This window comes from Suncus etruscus, chromosome 9 (genome assembly GCF_024139225.1).
Source record: "Suncus etruscus isolate mSunEtr1 chromosome 9, mSunEtr1.pri.cur, whole genome shotgun sequence".
NCBI classification, from domain to species: domain Eukaryota; kingdom Metazoa; phylum Chordata; class Mammalia; order Eulipotyphla; family Soricidae; genus Suncus; species Suncus etruscus.
In genome coordinates, this window is record NC_064856.1 from 66,575,983 (window position 1) to 66,598,567 (window position 22,585).

The 22,585-nt window shown below is 37.0% G+C and overlaps 1 protein-coding gene across 1 annotated transcript in view; it reads right to left on the minus strand.

Annotated features, from left to right (window-relative positions):
- SOX6 (SRY-box transcription factor 6) overlaps positions 1-22,585 on the minus strand; it is a 558,762-nt gene that overhangs the window by 455,099 nt on the left and 81,078 nt on the right. The window contains exon 3 of the mRNA XM_049781120.1: positions 2,969-3,092. The gene's annotated coding sequence lies outside the window, so the exon portion shown is untranslated. The remainder of the gene's footprint in view (positions 1-2,968; positions 3,093-22,585) is intronic.

A 22,585-nucleotide genomic window follows, 5' to 3' on the forward strand; every position in this document is an offset into this window, starting at 1 on the left:
CCCTCCAGAACCACTTGTAGCTTCAGAGGGCCTCAAGCACCACTGGACAAGGTAATTTTAAAGAAGCTCTAAAACTAAAAGCATAAAAAATAGATACTTTTAATATATTTATTTATTTATTTTGGCTAGGTTACTCCTAGATATGTGCTCAGAAATCGGTCCTGGCTTGAGGACCGTATGGGATGCCAGGGCATCGAACCGAGGTCTGTCCTGGGTCAATCGCATGCAAGGCAAATGCTCTACCACTGCACTATCACTCAGGACCCCTTTAATATATTTAATTTATTTTAATATATTTATTTTAAAATAATTTTTAAAATAAGAATGGAATAATTATGAAAAGAAACGGGTTTTGGTATTTTTGTTAGGAACTAACTTGATAACTATATAATAAGTGCTTATTGAATTGCAGGCACAGTTATGTAAGTTACTTAAAATAGATGACTTACTATCCTTGCCTTAAGAAAAAAAATAAGTTTAACCAGAAACCAATAGAAAGTTCACAGACACTGCTAAAAGGAAAAATTGTAAAAAGAATAAAATACTATAGGCTTTCAAATGAGAGGTCAGAAGGATTACAAGGAATTGGACTTTGATAGTAATCCTACAAGTAAATATATTTGCAAAAAGTATTTTAACTAATGGGATATATCAGAAGAATGAAAACTCTGTATCAATCATTCTTTCTAAAAATTTAGGGAATTTTAGATGAAGATATTCTATTATTAGAAACTATTTGTTAACACTGTATTTCATACATTGTATTATTCAAAACTAGAGTATTGCTGCATTTTAGAAGAAGTAGACAGTCATCATAATGACACTATCCATATTCTGTAGAATTGAGCATTATCTTCTAAAGATACCCAAAGTAACATACTCAATGGGAATTGAGGGAGATCAGCAGGGTCAGTAGGACTTTGAATCACATGCAAGTGCTATACTGGATGTAATCCTTCCAGGCACTCTGCTCAGGGATCACTCATGGCAGGATGCAGAGGGACCATATGCAATTCTGGGATTTAAATAGGGCTCAGCCAGGAAATGTGCAAGGCAAATGCCTTAACCCCTACACAATCCCTCAGTCCACATTCAATTTTAATATTTATATTTAAGAAAATAAGCAATAAAATATAAATCAAAGCTCCTTAAAATAAGGTTCTAATGGTTGAGCGGCTGGACAAATATGTGAATTACTCCTGGTCTCTTCACCAGGAAAACAAGTCCTTTGTCACCTTTGTGGTTGGTAAATAAAATTTATTTATGTCCTCACACAAATATTATATACACAGAATAAATGATAGATCATGAGGAATTCCAGGGGCTGGAGAGATAACATGGAGGTAAGGCATTTGTCTTTCATGCACAAGGTCATTGGTTAAAATCCCGGCATCCCATATGGTCCCCTGAGCCTTCCAGGAGCGATTTCTGAGCATGGAGTCAGGAGTAACCCCTGAACACTGCCAGGTGTGACCCCCCCCCAAAAAAAGGAATTTCAGTAAATCTAAAGATTTTCTGACAATTCAATTAGCATAGCATTGGGAAAATAATAGGAATATAGATTTTTGGGAAAAATTGTCTAAACTTCTGTTACAAAAATATGTCTTTTTTTTTTTGCATAACACCTGTGGTAAGGACTTCTAATATTCTCTGGAATAATAGCAGTGAAAGAACATCTGTTCCTATAACATCTTATATTTTTCCTGACCTTAGACGAAATGTTTCTGGTATTTCTTCCATTAAAGATGATATTAACTTCACTTTTGCTGTATAAGATGTTCATAATATTGAGATTAGTTCTTTTGACTCCCATTTTACTGAGAATATTCACCATGAATAGGTGTTAAGTCTTGTCAAATATTTTCTCTGCAACTATGGAAATTATTATAATTCTTTGTGTTTTTGAAGAGTCTGTTGTGATTTCTCCTCTTTCATTTATGACCAATTTTTCAGGGTATTATCTCCTTTAGTTGTTTGAGTCTAACTAAACTACTTGATTAAAAAAAATCTTTCAAGACCAGAGCAATAGCACAGCAGGAGGTCACTTGCTTTCATGTGGCGGGCCCAGAAAGAACAGAGGTTCTATTCCCAGCATCCCATATGGTCCCTGGAACCTGCCAGGAACAATTTCTAAGTGCAGAACCAAGAGGTTCACTGAGTGGGGCCCAATAACCAAAGGGAAAAAAAAAAGGAAGAAAGAAAGAGAAGGAAGGAAGGAAGGAAGGAAGGAAGGAAGGAAGGAAGGAAGGAAGGAAGGAAGGAAGGAAGGAAGGAAGGAAGGAAGGAAGGAAGGAAGGAAGGAAGGAAGGAAGGAAGGAAGGAAGGAAGGAAGGAAGGAAGGAAGGAAGGAAGGAAAGAAGGGAGGGAGGGAGGGAGAGAGAGAGGGAGGGAAGAAGAGAGAGAAAGAAAGAAAAGAAAGAAAGAAAGAAAGAAAGAAAGAAAGAAAGAAAGAAAGAAAGAAAGAAAGAAAGAAAGAAAGAAAGAAAGAAAGAAAGAAAGAAAGAAAGAAAGAAAGAAAGAAAGAAAGAAAGAAAGAAAAAGAAAGAAAGAAAGAAAAGAAAGAAGAAAGAAGAAAGAAAGAAATAGAAAGAAAGAAAGAAAGAAAGAAAGAAAGAAAGAAAGAAAGAAAGAAAGAAAGAAAGAAAGAAAGAAAGAAGAAAGAAAAAGCTTTCAGAGAAACTAAACTTACTCAATAAGATAGGCTAAAAATTCAAAGCACAAAAATCTATCACATTCTTAAAGTTAACAGTGATACAGAAAATAATTTTTTAGAAAAAACTATCCCATGTATGACTTTAAAAAAAAGTCTCAAAAATTGTGAAATAATGTAACAGGGGGGTAAAAAAAACTACTTAGTGAAAAGTTATATAAACCCTTTCTGAAGGAAATAAAGGGAGATACATGAAAATGGAAACATTGCCTATTTGTAAATAGAAAAAAAATAAGATTATTAAAATGACCATCTTACCCAAAGGAATTTACAGATGTAATGCAATCCACATCAAAATTCTCATGGTATTTTCAAGGACAGAGAACAAATACTTCTAAAATTTGTATGGAATCATAAAACTCCCAGAACAGCCAATGAAATCCTAAGAAGAAAGGAGATATATTACCAAACCTTAGTCTTTACAACAAGCTATAGTAATTAAAACTGCATGCTTCTGGAACAAAGACAGACTCTCAGATCAGTAAAAAAAAAAAAAAAAAAAAAAAAACATTACATTAAGCCGTTAGTTGTATGAGTAATTGACAACAAAGTTATAAAAGTGGAGCAAAGAGACCCTTCAATGAATGGTGCTGGGAAATTTTGATGGAGAGCTGGAGAGGGAGGGAGGGTAAGGAAAAAGAGAGAGGTAAGAAGAAGGAATATATAAATAGATGAAGGAAGGAAGGAAGGAAGGAAGGAAGGAAGGAAGGAAGGAAGAAGGAAGGAAGGAAGGAAGGAGGAAGGAAGGAAGGAAGGAAGGAAGGAAGGAAGGAAGGAAGGAAGGAAGGAAGGAAGGAAGGAAGGAGGGAAGGAGGGAAGGAGGGAAGGAGGGAAGGAGGGAAGGAGGGAAGGAGGGAAGAAGGGAAGGAGGGAGGGAGGGAGGGAGGGAGGGAGGGAGGGAAGGAGGGAAGGAAGGAGGGAAGGAGGAAAGGAAGGAGGGAGGAATAGATTACTTCAAAATAGAATGAACACATTTACTTCATATCCTGTTTTTATAAAAATACACCAAGGATAACACAATAAGGACTCTAAGAAATTGACCTCATAGAAAACCTCAATGATATGACCGCAATGTCAAATAAAATAAAATCAGAAATAAACAATAGGACTACGTCAAACTAAAAATTTTGCACTGTGAAATAAATGAGATACAAAATAAAATATAAGCCATTTATTGGTAGAAAAATTCACATCAAAGAACTAATGATCAAGATATAAAAATTTCCAAAGTCTACAACAGAAAGCAAATACTTAAACATAACAACCTTAAAATGGAGGGAGGGACTAGAAAGATATATAGTGCTATGGGCAAGATGTTTGTTATGAATGTGGCTGTCCCAGGTTCAATCTCCAATACCGGATATGGTCCCCCAAGCCCAGTGATCAAGTGCAGAGTCAGAAGTCAATACTAATTACTGCAGAGCATGATCCAAAAACATAACAAAAAATGAGGCAATAAGATAAACATACAATTCTTCAAAGATTACATAATGATCGCTAGTAGGCATATGAAAATTGCTATTCATCATTGATAATCAGAAAAAATGCAAATCAAAATAACAATGAGTCCTCACCTCAACCAAGGAAAATGGTTCATAAAATTCTGGAAATGTTCAGGTCCCTGTTCAGATGTCTGGAAATAAGTGCCTATGAAGATGCATTCAAGAAAAGTGCTCTCATTTATTTCTAATGAGGCTTCTGCTTAGTTCAAGCTTTTGAAACAATATAGATTTCTCAAAAATAAAGAATAGTGACTTCATCTGATCACCCAATTGTATCCTGGGACATCTATATGGATAAGACAAAAATCTTTAAACTGGAAAGACACATGCACATTTATGTTTATCTCCAAATTATTTAAGTAGCTAAGATCTAGAAATAGCTCAGGTGCCTAACAACAGATTAGTGAACTTAAAAAAATTGTGTCTTACATACACAACAGGATACTATTAGCTATGAATAAAGATGAGATCTTTCAGTTTACTGAAATTTGTATGAAATTGGAGGAAGTCATGCTAAGTGAAGTGACTCAGAAAGAAAAAGACAAATAGCAAATAATCACACTCATATGCAAAATATAAAAAAAGTATGGTGTTAATTTGTTTCCAATGGAAACAACTCTAAGAAATGGTCAATAGAACTAAGGGTACTGGATGGCAGGAAGGAGGATAAATGGAGGATAAATGGGCTTGGGATAATGATGAAGGGATCCTGGAACTCTGGGTAGTAGACATGGGATAGCAGCTTTACAAGTATAAAACAATAATATGGTCAAAAAGATAGCACAAGGATAAGGCAATTGCCTTGCACCAGGCCAATACAGGTTTGAGTACTGGTATTAAATATGGTAGTCACAGAACTGCCAGAAATTTCCTTTGAGAACAGCAACTTCGGATTAAGATCTAAACACTGCTAGTTATGATCCTCACAAATTAGTTTTTATTTAAAAATTTAAAGGCTTAAAGATTACCAATTGGATAGACCATTAATTTTAAATAGTAAGTATATAAGTTCAGAAAATGGGAGTTTGTAAAACATTTTTTTCTAATATGTAGCGATTTCAATTTCCTCATTAGTCCACTTCTCTCTGTCACTGAACATGTTAGCAAAGCTTCCCTCAAAATTCCCTAAATACAACTGAAGATAATCTGTGGTCTGCTAAAAATTATTCATATTTAGGAGTCAAAAAGAGTACAGGGTCTGGAGAGATAGCCTAGAGGTAATGTTTTTGCCTTGCTTGCAGAAGGTCGGTGGTTTGAATCCCAGCATCCCATATGGTCCCCTGAGCCTGCCAGGAGCGATTTCTGAGCATAGAGCCAGGAGTAACCCCTGAGCGCTGCCAGGTGTGAGCCAAAAACAAAAACAAAAACAAAAAAAAGAGTACAGCAGTAATGAGCACGCCTTGCACATGTCAGCCCCCATTCAACTCTAGCACCCCAGTTGATCTGAGAGTGGAAGCAATCTCTGAGTGTAGAACCAGGAGTAAATCCTGAGATCCAAGAGACAAAAAAAAAAAATCTTACTTAAAACCAGTGAAGACTAGAAATTTGCAGTCAAATTTTAATAAAATTTATGATCAGAAAAGATACTATTATTAAGATTCCTAAATATTAATAAAAAAAAACCTTTAACACCAGTCAGTCTCACATTTATGACACTATTCTTTTGCAAAAGAAATACAAAACTACAAATAATATCCTAGAGGATTTGCAAGATATTTATTTGGTTGGTTTGTTGGTTTTGCTTTGGGAGCCTTATCTGCTAGTAATCAGAGCTTACTACTGGTCCTGTGCTCAGGAATTAATCCTGGTTGGTTCTGAGGGGACCTTGTGGTGCTAGGGATCAACTCATGGCTAGCAGTGTAGAAGACAAGCATTGTAACCCCTGTACTATCTTCTGGCCAGCTTGGCAAGATGTTTTTCTAGTCTCTCTAGAAATAAAAATATTGTTTATTCTAAATTGGAGGCAGTTATCCAAGAATAACATTTTAAAAGATCCCATTGCCTTCCAAAACATCAAAATCTGGGAACTTAAATACTACTTGACAAATCTTGGAAAGAATTCATGTTACTGTGACAGATAAAAAAGGGACCAGAGCTGTGGCACAAGCCCTAGGGTGTTCACCTTGCACATGCTAACCTAAGATGGACCGTGGTTAGGCCCCCTGGCATCCCATATGGTCCCCCAAGACAGAGCAATTTCTGAGTGCATAGCCAGGAGTAACCCCTGAGTGTCATTGAGTGTGGCCAAGGAAAAAAGAAAGAGAAAGGAAAGAAAGAAAGAAAGAAAGAAAGAAAGAAAGAAAGAAAGAAAGAAAGAAAGAAAGAAAGAAAGAAAGAAAGAAAGAAAAAAGAAAGAAAGAAAGAAAGAAAGAAAAGAAAGAAAGAAAGAAAAAAGAAAGAAAGAAAGAAAGAAAGAAAGAAAGAAAGAAAGAAGAAAAAGAAAAGAAAGAAGAAAGAAAGAAAGAAAGAAAGAAAGAAAGAAAGAAAGAAGAAGAAGGAAGAAAGAAAGAGAAAGAAAGAAAGAGAAAAAGAAAGAAAGAAAGAAAGAAAGAAAGAAAGAAAGAAAGAAAAGAAAAGAAAGAAAGAAAGAAAGAAAAGAAGAAAGAAAGAAAGAAGAAAGAAAAGAAAGAAGAAAGAAAGAAGAAAGAAGAAAGAAAGAAAGAAAGAAAGAAAAGAAAGAAAGAAGAAAAGAAAAAGAAAGAAAGAAAGAAAGAGAAAAAAGAGAAAAAAATCTGTCCAGAATTATTTGAATTAAGTACTGCCCATTCCAACAGGTAGCACTTAATTCCAAAATTTAAACTTCAAGTATCTGCCACACTAAATCATTCCCAATAAAACCTTTTGTGAATTTATATTTTTCTCTTACCAATATTTCCTCCCCTCTCACTCATTTATTCTGTTACATAATCAATAAAAACTTGTCATGCTTACTATTTGCCAAACACTATGACAAAGAAACAGTATATTTTCCACTTTGGAGAGCTATGGGTATTTGTGACAGAACATCACCATGCTGTAACATAAAACCACTACCAGGTACTCTAAATCTGAGCTAGAAATTGGTAGCTGGGAAAGGAGACAAGGATGCTAAAAAAGAAATGTTTCTACCTCTTCATCAGCACCATGCAATGAAGGATCAGAATTCCTTATACAAATTTTATCTGCTCTGTATTTGTGCCCTGGACAAATCAAGACTTACTGGAGAAATTGAACTGTTTCCTGCTTAAAGAGATTGAAGGGACTGTTGGTTGAAGGGAGATAAAAGCAATAACATATAGAAGTTAGGGCCTGGAGAGATAGCACAGCGGCGTTTGCCTTGCAAGCAGCCGATCCAGGACCAAAGATGGTTGGTTCAAATCCCGGTGCCCCATGTGGTCCCCCATGCCTGCCAGGAACTATTTCCGAGCAGACAGCCAGGAGTAACCCCTGAGCAATGCCGGGTGTGGCCCAAAAACCAAAAAAAAAAAAAACCATATAGAAGTTAAAGGTTTCAAATATATTTAAAAATTACAAATTGGCTCTTTGGTCTAATTATAACTATTTAATTGATGATAATAAAATATTTACTTTGACTTGATCAAGACAATACATCCAAAGCAAATGTTTTTTGCATTGCTTCCTAGTACTCCATACTAGTGGTCCATTCATTAACCTGATGTTATACTGTGTTTATTATCTAAAAACCACAGACACAGAACTAAAATGTCACTAATTCGGCAAAAATTCACAACTACTGACATTGTGGGGAGGGGAAAGGGAACAATAATTCACAACTACTATGGGAATAATAAGAGGTGATGAAGTTAGATCTCATTGACAAGAATTTTTGAAACTTGGCCAGATTAGGTTTCTAATTAATGGTGCCATGATCTTTAATTTAAAATAATTTTCCTCTCCAATGTAAATTGAAATCTACACTAAAAATTAAGATAAATTCGAATCAGAACCAGAATGCAGTGAAGGGAAAGAAAAGGTAGAAAATGTTTTACTACAATGTTCTAGCAACTTAATTTAGAAGAAAATAGAATCAGCTTTAGAATAATATTTTAATTCTCATATCTAAATATTATTTTATTTATTATTTATTATTTATTATTTGGGGGCACACTCAGTAAGGCCCAGGGCTAGCTCCTGACTCTTCATTCAGGGATTATTCCTGGCAGGTTTTAACCTGGAGCAACTGGGTGCAAGACAAGTGCCCTATCTGCTTATTCTATCTTGCTGGTCCCTGAATATGTCTTATTTAGAAAATAAAAATGGTGGCCAGAGTGATAGTATAGTGGGTAGATAGATAAACAGAAAGATGATAGGTAGGGGGCAGAGAGGTGGCGCTAGAGGTAAGGCATCTGCCTTGCAAGCACTAGCCTAGGACGGACTGCGATTCCATCCCCCGGCATCCCATATGGTCCCCCCCAAGCCAAGGGCGATTTCTGAGCGCATAGCCAGGAGTAACCCCTGAGCGTCAAATGGGTGTAACACAAAACACAAAACAAAAAAAAAGAAAGATGATAGATGATAGATGATAGATAGATAGATAGATAGATAGATAGATAGATAGATAGATAGATAGCCCTCACTACTTTTATAAAAGAAAAGAAAATATAACCATAAAATGTAATTCCTAACCTAATGCAAATAAAGGAGGAGGCTAAGGATGTGGTTCAATTTGTAGAGTAGATGACTTATTATCTCAATGCCTAGATTTAATCCCAAATGATCTCATATTCATGCTCTATTATTATTCTCACAACTTGTATAAATTCATATATATATGTATGTATAAAAATATACATATACATATATACTTATATGTATATAATATATATAATATGTATATGATATACTTATGTATGCTCATATCTAATAAAGCAACTGTAAAAAAAATACAGGCCAGGGTGGGGAAGGAGGGAGGGGGACAGTGGTGGTGGGAATGTTGCACTGGTGACGAGGGGCATTCTGTTTATGACTGAAACTCAACTACAATCATGCTTGTAATCATGGTGCTTAAATAAAGATTAAAAAAAGAAATTGTCAATGATTTGAATTTGTTTGCAGTTTCTTTATATAGTGACCCCTACTTTTAACTCTCTTGGTTTAAATATTTTTAAAAATACTTTGTTTATTATAAATTATTTCTCTCCATTGATTATATAACTAGAACTCTCTTACTGGCTAAAACCCTTTCCAACTCTTCTTCCTCTTGCTACTGTTGTGGAGGCAATGACTGGATATCACTCCCAGGCTTTACTGTGATGTTCTCACATTTGATTATAGTATCAGCCAGGGCTCACTTATTTAGTTGTTCCTTGCACAGAAACTTACCATGGATGACACTCCTTTAGTTAGGAAGTTTATTCTAGTTATATTATTTTTCATTGGCCATTGTGTTGCTGACACATGTGCTCACCAGTAGATACATTCCTCATAGTGCCCTCACATCTCAAGTGCAGTGCTTATCAGGAATTGAATAATTTAAGTGTAATGCTCAGACCTGCCTGGTCACAGTGCTCTAACAATCAAATACTCTGTTCTGGCACTGGAAGTCCCAGACAGCAAATTCATTAACCACACAACACTTAGCATGTGTGGGTAACACCAAGGATCAAATTATGTCCTTACACTTGTAAAGCAGATTTTTTGCCACTGAGCAATCCCGCCAGCCCATGTTTAAAGACTTTTTCAATGTTTCCTAAACTTTCAGTGTTTCCTAAATTCCTGATGTCCTTTACTTAAAAGGGTATAGTGAATATGTGAAATTTTTAAAATATTCTTTTTCTACAATATTCATCCTGTTGGTCCTTCCATGTCATTCTGTGCTTATAAGTTCAGATAATCTTTCACTTGTATATTATACCACAGACATCTAAGAATGTATTTTTCCCTCCTGATACCAAGCATTCCTGATTCAAGTTATTAAAATTAATGCCCCAAAGTAAGAACATAAAGATTTATTTCAAACACTCCTGAAATACAAAGTACTTCACTACTTTATTCAGATTGAAGTCCATAAAATAAGTAATTTTAAGAAAGTAATATTTTAGTTTATTTTCCTTTGTTTGCAAACACAATGAAAAGCAAAAAAATAATCTATAATTTAAATTCATTATAATGAGACTGGAAATTTTTAAGACCAAGATTTATTATTTTCAGGACATTGTAAGCTACTCAAACAATAGAAACACCAAAATGTAATCATCAACTTAGAACAAATGTAGACTATTTCTTCTGTCAAAGCAAAATCTAACAATTAGCCTTAAGAAAAGTGCATCAGGAAAAAGAGAAATGAGAAAAAGTGACAAGTGTCTAGCCTGAGGCTGAGTTCAATCTGGCAGGTTTCCCTATATATTCCTAATGACATCCAATGGACCGGATTGCCTTATCTTTTACTTAGGGGTTAAAAGAAAAAAAAAAATAGATAGAAAAAGGTACATGCTGGGAGTGGGAGACATGGAACATAGAAATAAGGTTTCAAATGGTTGTTAGTATAGGCACTTCCAACTAATATGGAAAGTCAAACAAATATTTCACAAGTTGGCACCCACTCACATAATGAGAAGCATTGTCAGTTCTCACTAAGTGAAATAGTTGCGTTGCCATGAAGCTAAACAAATTTTTACTTTCACTTAAGATAGCCTCTCACTCCCATTTCTCTACATAGGAGAGTCAGGTCTTACCGGGTAACATGAATAGTTGAGGCAGCATGTTTCCTGCTTCCCCACAAAAGAAGTATTTATATTAACATTCCTTCCAGATTCATACTGAATTACAGAAACTCTACATATTAAAGCCTATGTAAAAATTCTGTTACTTTAATATCTTCACTTATCAATCAGTGCAACTTGGTAGAGAATAAAACAGTAGCACTAAAATCACTAAAAACATTCAAGAATGTGGCAACATTTTTCACATCATTTGCACATTACTATTCATAATGCTATGGCAATCGCCTATATAAAATATGATGAATTCACAAGTATGATTATCAAATTTATGGTGTGTGCTCACTACACTACACATTATGATTTTGTAGCTTGTTTGCCCTAAAGTAACAAAGATTTGCATAGAGTATAAATGAGTATGGTCTATACAAACTATAGTTAAAATATTATTACAGTTATATGCTTTCCTATATAAACCAGTAAAAAAAACACATATTTTGTTCTTCTTTAGGGCAGTATTTTATTACAATTAAATGAAAACCTTGGCTCTGCTATCTCTTTGAAAACAAGCTGAAACAAAAAGAAATACACTTCAAGAAATTAGACCTAAATTTCATGGTGAGAATTTTTCTAATTTTACAACTAATTAAAGCCTAACTAACCTAAAAGTCTAACTAAATATTTTATCTCTAAAACAGGAATATTTTAGAAACCAAAAGTCTTCTCACAATCAAAGCATTAGAAGATATAATATGATAAAAAAAACTGATTTTATAACATTTGACTTAATAAATCAAATACTATACTGAGGTTAAGTTTCTGTCTTAGCCATCAGTAGCCCTGGGAAATATTTCTTAAATTCTCACATCCACAGGTGCAAATAGGTAAAGAGTATTGTTTTAAACCATGTCCAGAACCCTCCCATATACTTACTATGAACAATACCATAATAAAAGCTCTTTAATAACCACACATGAGAAGTGATTCTTGAATAAATTCAAAGTCAGAGAATATTTCAAATTGCTATTTGAGTTTATGAAGCATTCTTGGAACTGAAAAGTATTGCTCAGTAGTGGAGCACATGCCTTGCATAAGTGAACCCTTAGGTTTAATTCCCTGCACCAACACCAATACCAACACAACAAAGCTATTTTTACATAACAAAAAAGTAAATAATGAATAGTTTACATTTTTCTAAGACTTCACAAGATGAATTGGACTCAACAGTAGTTTTTAAATATAACTTCAGAATATGAAGTTGTTCTGATAAAGGAAGAGACGTGGCAAAAGCTGGCTCCCTGTGTGTGACACCAGGCGGGGAAAATCCGCGAAAGTACATCGGCCCAGTGGGGCTCAGCTGTGAAAGACTGTGAGTGTGACCTGTCTATGTCTGTCTACTGTCCTCTTGCGTGAAACTCTTGCGAGTGGGGCAAAAAGAGCCTCCAGAAACCTCGCTCGCCCAGACGCCATTTTCAGGGAGGGACTTCAGAGCATAAAAACCGCTAACCTTTGCAAAAGCTGGCTCCCTGTGTGTGACACCAGGCGGGGAAAATCTGCGAAAGTACACCGGCCCAGTGGGGCTCAGCTGTGAAAGACTGTGAGTGTGACCTGTCTATGTCTGTCTACTGTCCTCTTGCGTGAAACTCTTGCGAGTGGGGCAAAAAGAGCCTCCAGAAACCTCGCTCGCCCAGACGCCATTTTCAGGGAGGGACTTCAGAGCATAAAAACCGGCTAACCTTTGCAAAAGCTGGCTCCCTCTGTGTGACACCAGGCAGGGAAAATCCGCGAAAGTACACCGGCCCAGTGGGGCTCAGCTGTGAAAGACTGTGAGTGTGACCTGTCTATGTCTGTCTACTGTCCTCTTGCGTGAAACTCTTGCGAGTGGGGCAAAAAGAGCCTCCAGAAACCTCGCTCGCCCAGACGCCATTTTCAGGGAGGGACTTCAGAGCATAAAAACCGGCTAACCTTTGCAAAAGCTGGCTCCCTGTGTGTGACACCAGGCGGGGAAAATCTGCGAAAGTACACCGGCCCAGTGGGGCTCAGCTGTGAAAGACTGTGAGTGTGACCTGTCTATGTCTGTCTACTGTCCTCTTGCGTGAAACTCTTGCGAGTGGGGCAAAAAGAGCCTCCAGAAACCTCGCTCGCCCAGACGCCATTTTCAGGGAGGGACTTCAGAGCATAAAAACCGGCTAACCTTTGCAAAAGCTGGCTCCCTCTGTGTGACACCAGGCGGGGAAAATCCGCGAAAGTACACCGGCCCAGTGGGGCTCAGCTGTGAAAGACTGTGAGTGTGACCTGTCTATGTCTGTCTACTGTCCTCTTGCGTGAAACTCTTGCGAGTGGGGCAAAAAGAGCCTCCAGAAACCTCGCTCGCCCAGACGCCATTTTCAGGGAGGGACTTCAGAGCATAAAAACCGGCTAACCTTTGCAAAAGCTGGCTCCCTCTGTGTGACACCAGGCAGGGAAAATCCGCGAAAGTACACCGGCCCAGTGGGGCTCAGCTGTGAAAGACTGTGAGTGTGACCTGTCTATGTCTGTCTACTGTCCTCTTGCGTGAAACTCTTGCGAGTGGGGCAAAAAGAGGCTCAGAGGAGCACGGCCGCTCCACTTCGCTACGCGGCCGTGCACTCTTTCTAAGGAAAGAACTCCATTGCAACAAGAAGGAAAAATCACACTAAGAACGGCGCTATATCACAGAAGCAAACATTTCTCTCTGGACTGTCTTCTCTGTTGCATGCTCGGGCCTAAGATTTGACCCAGTGTGAGGCTTCATCCACGGAGGACTCCCCTCCCTTAGAGGCAAGTCAGCCCATCCAGAAAGGGAGGAGCCAGAGGAGTGTGCTGCCTACATCATATAGACAATGAATACCACCACAACACGTAGAAAAACCCACAATACAAGTGTGACAATGGGGAAACAACGCAGGCCAGCATCAGACATAGAGAATGAAGATGACAATTCTGAGGACCAGATAATGACTGAACAACTAATCAACCTCTCAGATAAGGACTTTAGACTAGCAATATGGAAGGTGCTCAACAGACTCCAAGAAACCATGGATCGAGTTGAACAGAACACTAATAAGAACCAAGAAAATATGAAGGCAGAAATGACAAAACTCCAAACTGAAATAACATGTCAACTAACAGGACTGAAAAAGTCAGTAAACGAAGTGAATGACAAAATGGATAAGCTCTGGGACAGGGTATCAGAAGCTGAGAATAGACTTGGTGCTGTGGAAGATGAGATACATAACAATTCCATACAGCAGGAGAGATTGGACAAAAAACTTAAAGCAAATGAGCAGACAATGGAAAAATTAGTCAAAGAATGGGAACAGACGAAAATAGAAGTCTATGATAAGATCAACAGAAACAACTTAAGAATCATTGGAGTCACAGAGACCCAGGAAGAAAATTTCCAGGAAGAATCAATGGTCAAGGACATCATTAAAGAGAAACTTCCAGAGCTAAAGAATATATGTGATCAAATCCTGCATGCCCGAAGAGTACCAACCAAAAGAGACCCCAGAAAAACCACCCCAAGACACATCCTAGTCACAATGACAAATCCCACAGGTAGAGACAGAATTCTGAAAACAGCAAGATCAAAAGGGGAAATCATGTTCAAGCAAGCTTCCCTGAGATTTACAGCAGACCTGTCACCAGAAACGCTCAATGCTAGAAAGCAGTGGTGGGATATTGTGACAAGACTGAATGAAATGAATGCTTCACCCAGAATACTATACCCAGCAAAACTCACTTTCCGGTTTGATGGAAGAATACATGGTTTCACAGACAAAAAACAGCTCAGAAACTTCACAGACACAAAACCAGTCTTAAGAGAAAAACTGAAAGACCTAATCTAAGACAAGACTACCCAAAAGACACACCAAATTTTGAAATAAAGATGGCGTTAAATCCCAGGACAATTCTTTCTCTCAACGTCAATGGACTAAATGCACCAGTTAAGAGACACAGAGTGGCTAAATGGATCAAAAAACTCAATCCAACCTTCTGCTGCCTACAAGAAACGCACCTGAATAGTCAGAACAAATATAGACTCAAAATAAAAGGCTGGAGAAAAGTTATCCAAGCAAACAACACCCATAAAAAAGCTGGAGTGGCCATACTAATATCAGATAATGCAAACTTTATACTCAGGAAGGTTGTAAGGGACAAAGACGGACATTTTATATTAATCAAGGGGTACGTAGAGCAGGAAGAATTCACTCTCCTAAACATATATGCACCGAATGAGGGGCCAGCAAAATATTTAATACAACTGTTGACAAATCTGAAAAATAATATCAACAACAACACAATAATTGTGGGGGACCTTAACATGGCTTTGTCAACACTGGACAGGTCAACCAGACTGAAACCCAACAAGAATATACTAGACCTGAGGAGAGAAATGGAAGAAAGAGGCCTAGTGGATATATATAGGACACTCCATCCCCAGAAACCTGGATACACATTCTTCTCCAATGTACATGGGACATTCTCCAGGATAGACTACATGCTGGCACATAAAACATACCTCCATAAGATCAAGAGGATAGAAATTTTGCAGGCTACCTTCGCTGACCACAAGGCTCTGAAATTATTTGTGAACTCCAAAGGGACTCAGAAGAAACACTTTAACACCTGGAAGTTAAACAGCCTCATGCTCAATAACCAGTGGGTCCGAGATGAAATCAAGGAGGAAATCAAAAGGTTCCTGGAAACAAATGACAATAAAGACACAAACTCTCAGAACTTATGGGACACAGCAAAAGCAGTACTGAGAGGAAAATTTATAGCTTTGCAAGCACACATCAGGAAGGAAGAAGGAGCTTACCTGAGTAGCTTAATGACACAGCTAATAGAACTAGAAAATGCTCAACAAAAGGACCCAAGAATAGGAAGACAGAAGGAAATAACAAAGCTGAGAGCAGAAATCAACGAAGTGGAAACTCAAAAAACAATCCGAAAGATCAACGAAAGCAGAAGTTGGTTCTTTGAAAAAATATACAAGATTGATAGACCACTGGCAAACCTAACAAAGAAAGAGAGAGAGAGAAACTTGATAACTTGTATCAGGAATGAAAAAGGAGAGATCACTACTGATATGACAGAGATTCAAAGGGTAATCAGAAACTACTTTGAAAAACTCTACGCCACTAAAAATGAGAACCTGGAAGAAATGGATAAATTCTTGGACTCTTATAATCTTCCACGGTTGAAGGAAGAGGATGTAGCATATCTAAACACCCCCATCACCATTGATGAAATTAAAACAGTAATCAAATGTCTGCCGAAAAACAAAAGCCCAGGTCCAGATGGATTCACTAATGAATTCTATCAAACTTTCCAAGAGGAACTACTGCCAATCTTGGCAAGACTCTTTCATGAAATTGAACAAACAGAAACACTTCCAAATAGCTTTTATGAAGCCAACATCACCTTGATACCTAAACCAGACAGAGACGCTACCAAAAAAGAAAATTACAGACCAATATCACTGATGAATGCAGATGCAAAGATCCTCAACAAAATCCTGGCAAATAGGATTCAATGCCTCGTTAAGAAGATCATCCACTACGATCAAGTAGGTTTCATCCCAGGAATGCAAGGCTGGTTTAACATCCGTAAATCTATCAACATAATACACAACATCAATAACAAGAAAAATAAAAACCACATGATCATATCAATAGATGCAGAGAAAGCATTTGATAAGGTCCAACACCCATTCTTGATCAAAACTCTCAGCAAGATGGGAATGGAGGGAACCTTTCTCAATATAGTGAAGGCCATCTACCACAAGCCAGTGGCAAATATTATCCTCAATGGAGAAAAACTGAAAGCCTTCCCTCTAAATTCTGGCACAAGACAAGGCTGTCCTCTCTCACCACTCCTATTCAACATAGCACTGGAAGTACTTGCTATAGCGATTAGGCAAGAAAAGGATATCAAGGGAATCCAGATAGGAAAGGAAGAAGTCAAGCTCTCACTGTTTGCAGATGACATGATACTCTACTTAGAAAACCCTAAAGACTCTATCAAAAAGCTTCTAGAAACAATAGACTCATATAGCAAGGTGGCAGGCTACAAAATTAACACACAAAAATCAATGGCCTTTCTATATACCAATAGTAATAAGGATGAAATGGACATTAAGAAAACAACCCCATTCACAATAGTACCACACAAACTCAAATATCTTGGAATCAACTTGACTAAATATGTGAAGGACCTATACAAAGAAAACTATAAAACTCTGCTCCAAGAAATAAGAGAGGACACACGGAAATGGAAACACATACCCTGCTCATGGATTGGCAGGATTAACATCATCAAAATGTCAATACTCCCCAAGGCATTATACAGATTTAATGCCATCCCTCTAAAGATACCCATGACATTCTTCAAAGAAGTGGATCAGACACTTTTGAAATTCATTTGGAACAATAAACACCCTCGAATAGCTAAAGCAATCATTGGGAAAAAGAATATGGGAGGAATTACTTTTCCCAACTTTAAACTGTACTACAAAGCAACAGTTATCAAAACAGCATGGTATTGGAATAAGGATAGGTCCTCAGATCAGTGGAATAGGCTTGAATACTCAGAAAATGTTCCCCAGAGATACAACCATCTAATTTTTGATAAAGGAGCAGGAAATCCTAAATGGAGCAGGGAAAGCCTCTTCAACAAGTGGTGTTGGCACAATTGGATAGCCACTTGCAAAAAATTAAACTTAGACCCCCAGCTAACATCATGTACAAAGGTAAAATCCAAATGGATTAAAGACCTCGATATCAGCCCCAAAACCATAAGATATATAGAACAGCACATAGGCAAAACACTACAGGACATTACAGGCATCTTCAAGGAGGAAACTGCACTCTCCAAGCAAGTGAAAGCAGAGATTAACAGATGGGAATATATTAAGCTGAGAAGCTTCTGCACCTCAAAGGAAATAGTGCCCAGGATACAAGAGCCACCCACTGAGTGGGAGAAACTATTCACCCAATACCCATCAGATAAGGGGCTAATCTCCAAAATATACAAGGCACTGACAGAACTTTACAAGAAAAAAACATCTAACCCCATCAAAAAATGGGGAGAAGAAATGAACAGACACTTTGACAAAGAAGAAATACGCATGGCCAAAAGACACATGAAAAAATGTTCCACATCACTAATCATCAGGGAGATGCAAATCAAAACAACGATGAGATACCACCTCACACCCCAGAGAATGTCACACATCACAAAGAATGAGAATAAACAGTGTTGGCGGGGATGTGGAGAGAAAGGAACTCTTATCCACTGCTGGTGGGAATGCTGTCTAGTTCAACCTTTATGGAAAGCCATATGGAGATTCCTCCAAAAACTGGAAATCGAGCTCCCATTCGATCCAGCTATACCACTCCTAGGAATATACCCTAGGAACACAAAAATACAATACAAAAACCCCTTCCTTACACCTATATTCATTGCAGCTCTATTTACCATAGCAAGACTCTGGAAACAACCAAGATGCCCTTCAACAGACGAATGGCTAAAGAAACTGTGGTACATATACACAATGGAATATTATGCAGCTGTCAGGAGAGATGAAGTCATGAAATTTTCCTATACATGGATGTACATGGAATCTATTATGCTGAGTGAAATAAGTCAGAGAGAGAGAGAAAAACGCAGAATGGTCTCACTCATCTATGGGTTTTAAGAAAAATGAAAGACACCCTTGTAATAATAATTTTCAGACACAAAAGAGAAAAGAGCTGGAAGTTCCAGCTCACCTCAGGAAGCTCACCACAAAGAGTGATGAGTTTAGTTAGAGAAATAACTACATTTTGAACTGTCCTAATATTGAGAATGTATGAGGGAAATGTTGAGCCTGTTTAGGGTACAGGCGGGGGTTGGGTGATGGGAATGTTGCACTGGTGATGGGTGGTGTTCCTTTTATGACTGAAACCCAAACACAATCATGTATGTAATCAAGGTGTTTAAATAAAAAAAAATTAAAAATAAATAAATAAATAAATAAAAATAAATAAATAAATATAACTTCAGAAATAATATATTCTATCTTAATTAATGGTTGTCACAGAGGTAAATGTTCTTACTGATCTTTTTAGACTGTAGTGGAAAGTTAAACAATGTTTGAAATAAAATAATGCATGACAAAATTTTTTAATTTTACAAAGTAAATATAAATCAAGGAAAATATTAAAAGATACTAAAACAGATATGGAACAACTATTAATATTTTAAAGGTGGTTAGGTTTTTTCTAGACTAATTCAGGATTACATTTTCTTTCCATGATATTCTAACAAAACTTTGTAAACTCTTTCAACTTAAGACAAAATTTTTTCCAAAAAAGGCTGAAAATTAGTAAAAATGTGCATACCTTTTCATTTTCATATATTTACACTACAAGTCCCTTTGGCAAAGGGATATGCTCAATATTTCTCCCCTAAAGACATGCATCTGGGCAGTGTTAGCCACATCTGTGAAAAACAACTGAGGAGTAAAGTTAAAGGCAAGATCAATAATGCCTAATATTTCTCATAAGTAAATATGTAGAAGTAAATATTTAGGAGGTTTTGCCTTCTAAAGTTGTTTCTCTTTAGAATTAGTACTCCCTGTATTAAGATAATTAAATTGGGTGGTAAGTTATTTGTTACATTATTCAATCATTGTAGAATTTGATAAAATGTCTATTGCAGCCTAGATCATTCTTACCCAAATGTATAGAGAGTAGAAGAAAACAAATAGAATGGAGGGATAAAGACAGATGTAAAATAATGAGGGATAAGGTGCAAAGGGATCCACGTACATTGGCAACGTAAGAAAGGCTGAGCTAAATACCCAAACCATGAGTCAACAACACTAAAATCATAAGAACAAACTTCACATTTAAAAGGTGCCTGTCAAGATAGCAAGCTTTTTTTAACTTTATTTATTTATTGATTCATTGATTGATTGGTTTCTGGGCCACACCCAGTGGAGCTCAGGGGTCACTCCTGGCTCTGCACTCAGAAATTGCTCCTTACAGGCTGGGGGACCATATGGGACGCCAGAAATAGAACCAGTTCCCTCCAGGTTTGGTCACATGCAAGGCTAACATCTCCCTCTGTGCTATCTCTCCAGCCCCAAGATGGCAGGCTTAAAGAAAGAGGAATGGGAAGGAATTTGAGAACATTGATGGAAGGATTGGTGCTGGAACAGTGTATGTTTAAAATGATCATAAATAACTTTTAATTTTGGTGCTTTAATTAAATTAAATTTTAATTATTTTTTAATTTTAAAAAGAAAATGTAAAAGTTACATTGCATACCAAGAATGTTATGATTAATGCTTTGCATTAATTATTGCTTGGAATACTACACCATTTGATTTATTTCATACCTAGATTAGGACTATTTATCAAAGGTGTCCATAGTGAAAGAAACAAAACAAATTAATGATAATATGTATATCAAGCTCAAAAAAAACAAGCAGATTCCTTAGCATCAAATAAAAAAATTCAACAAATATTTTTCATACAATCATATAAAGAGGGTTAAGCTAGTGAGCAGATGTCCTAATCAGTAAACAAAGAATATTGTAGTGACAGTATGAGAAAGAAAAAAGAAAAACAACAATATGGTTGCAGACTCATCAAGCACTTCTTTTTTGCTCTGTAGAAATCAATTTCAAGTCTGAAATTATCTATTTTCTTTTTGTAGGAGTTTAGTGTATTTGCCTTGCCTTCAAATAGACCCTTCAGTTCTTTAAAGTTGGTTGGATTTGTAAAGTTTCTGGAACAATAAATGAACGTGAATAGCTAAAGCAATAGTTAGAAGGAAAAAAAAAGGCGGCTGGGCCGGAGAGATAGCATGGAGGTAAGGCATTTGCCTTTCATGCAGAAGGATGGTGGTTCAAATCCTGGCATCCCATAACATCCCCCGTGCCTGCCAGGGGTGATTTCTGAGCATCGAGCCAGGAGTAACCCCTGAGCGCTTCCCGGTGTGACCCGAAAACCAAAAAGAAAAAAAAAAGGCGGGAAGCATCACTTTGCCCAACTTTAAACTGTACTATAAGGCAATAGTCAGTAGAATAGCATGTTATTAGAATAAAGACAGACTCTTAGATCAATGGAATAGATTTGAGTATTCAAATACTGAACCACAAAAAAAGCAACAATATGGGTGCAGACTCATCAAAGCACTTCTTTTTTGCTCTGCAGAAATCAATTTTAAGTCTGAAATTATCTATTTTCTTCAGGAAATATGAAGACAAATATATATATTTGATAATAATGACATCAAAATAGAGAAAATAAGCTATCATTGTTAAGCAAGATTTAAGACAAATTCAAAATTATATGTTAATATACTATATCTAATCTCAGAAAAAATGAAACAAAAATTTTTTGCAGAATGCTTAACAATTTAGTCTTAATTTTATTTCTAACTTAAAAAATAATATCTGGGGTTGAAGTGATAGCACAGCAGTAGGGCATTTGCCTTGCACACAGCTGACCCAGTACAGATCTGGTTTAGATCTTGGCATCCTATATGATCCCCCAAGCCAGGAGCAATTTCTGAGGGCCTGGACTTTTGTTTGGGAAAAGATTTTTGATTACCATTTCAATTATCTCAATAGAGATAGGTCTCTTCATATATTCCATATCATTTTGGTTCAGGCTTGGAAAGTTAAAGGAATTCAAAATGTTATCAATTTCTTCCACATTCTCTTGTTTTGAGACATAAAGTTTCTCAAAGTAATCTGTGCTATTAGAATAAAGACAGACTCTTAGATCACTGGAATAGATTTGAGTATTCAAATACTGAACCACAGACATGCAATCAATTAGTCTTTGATAAATGGGCAATAAATATAAAGTGGAGTAAAGAAAGCCTCTTCAACAAATAAATGGTGTTGAGATAACTGCTAAACTACATGCAAAGAATTGAACTCAGACATTATTTTAACATCATGGTCAAAGATCAAATCAAAATGGATTAAAGAGGCTGGAGTAATAATAACACAGTGGTAGGATGTTTGCCTTGCATATAGCCAACCCAGGACAGACCCAGGATTAATCCCCAGCATCCCATATGGTCCCCTGAGCCTACCAGGAGTAATTTCTGAGTGGGAACCAGGAGTAACCCCTGAGTGTCACAGAGTATGGCCCAAAAACCAAAAATAAAAAAAAATGGTCTAGGGCTGGAGAGGTGGTGCTAGAGGTAAGGCCTTGAAAGCCTTACCTTGCAAGGTAAGAGGTAGCGCCTTGCAAACGCTAGCCTAGGACAGACCATAGTATGATCCCCCAGTGTCCCATATGGTACCCCCAAGCCAGGGTCAATTTCTGAATGAGCGCATAGCCAGGAGTAACCCCTGAGTGTCAAATGGATGTGGCCCAAAAATGGTTTAAAGGCTTTGATATCAGACCTTAAACCATAAGGTACATATAAAATAAGTAGGCAAAACACTCTAGGACACTGAGAGTAAAGGCATCTTCAAGGAGGAAAACCACTATTCAAGCAAGTAGAAGCAAAGTTAAACAAATGGGACTACATTAAACCCAAAATCTTCTGCACTTCAAAGCAAACAATGACTAGAATACAAAGGCTACCCACATAATGGGAGAAACTATTCACCCAATATTCATCAGATAAGGAGTTAATATCTAAGATATGCAAGGTACTGGCAGAACTTAGCAAGAAAA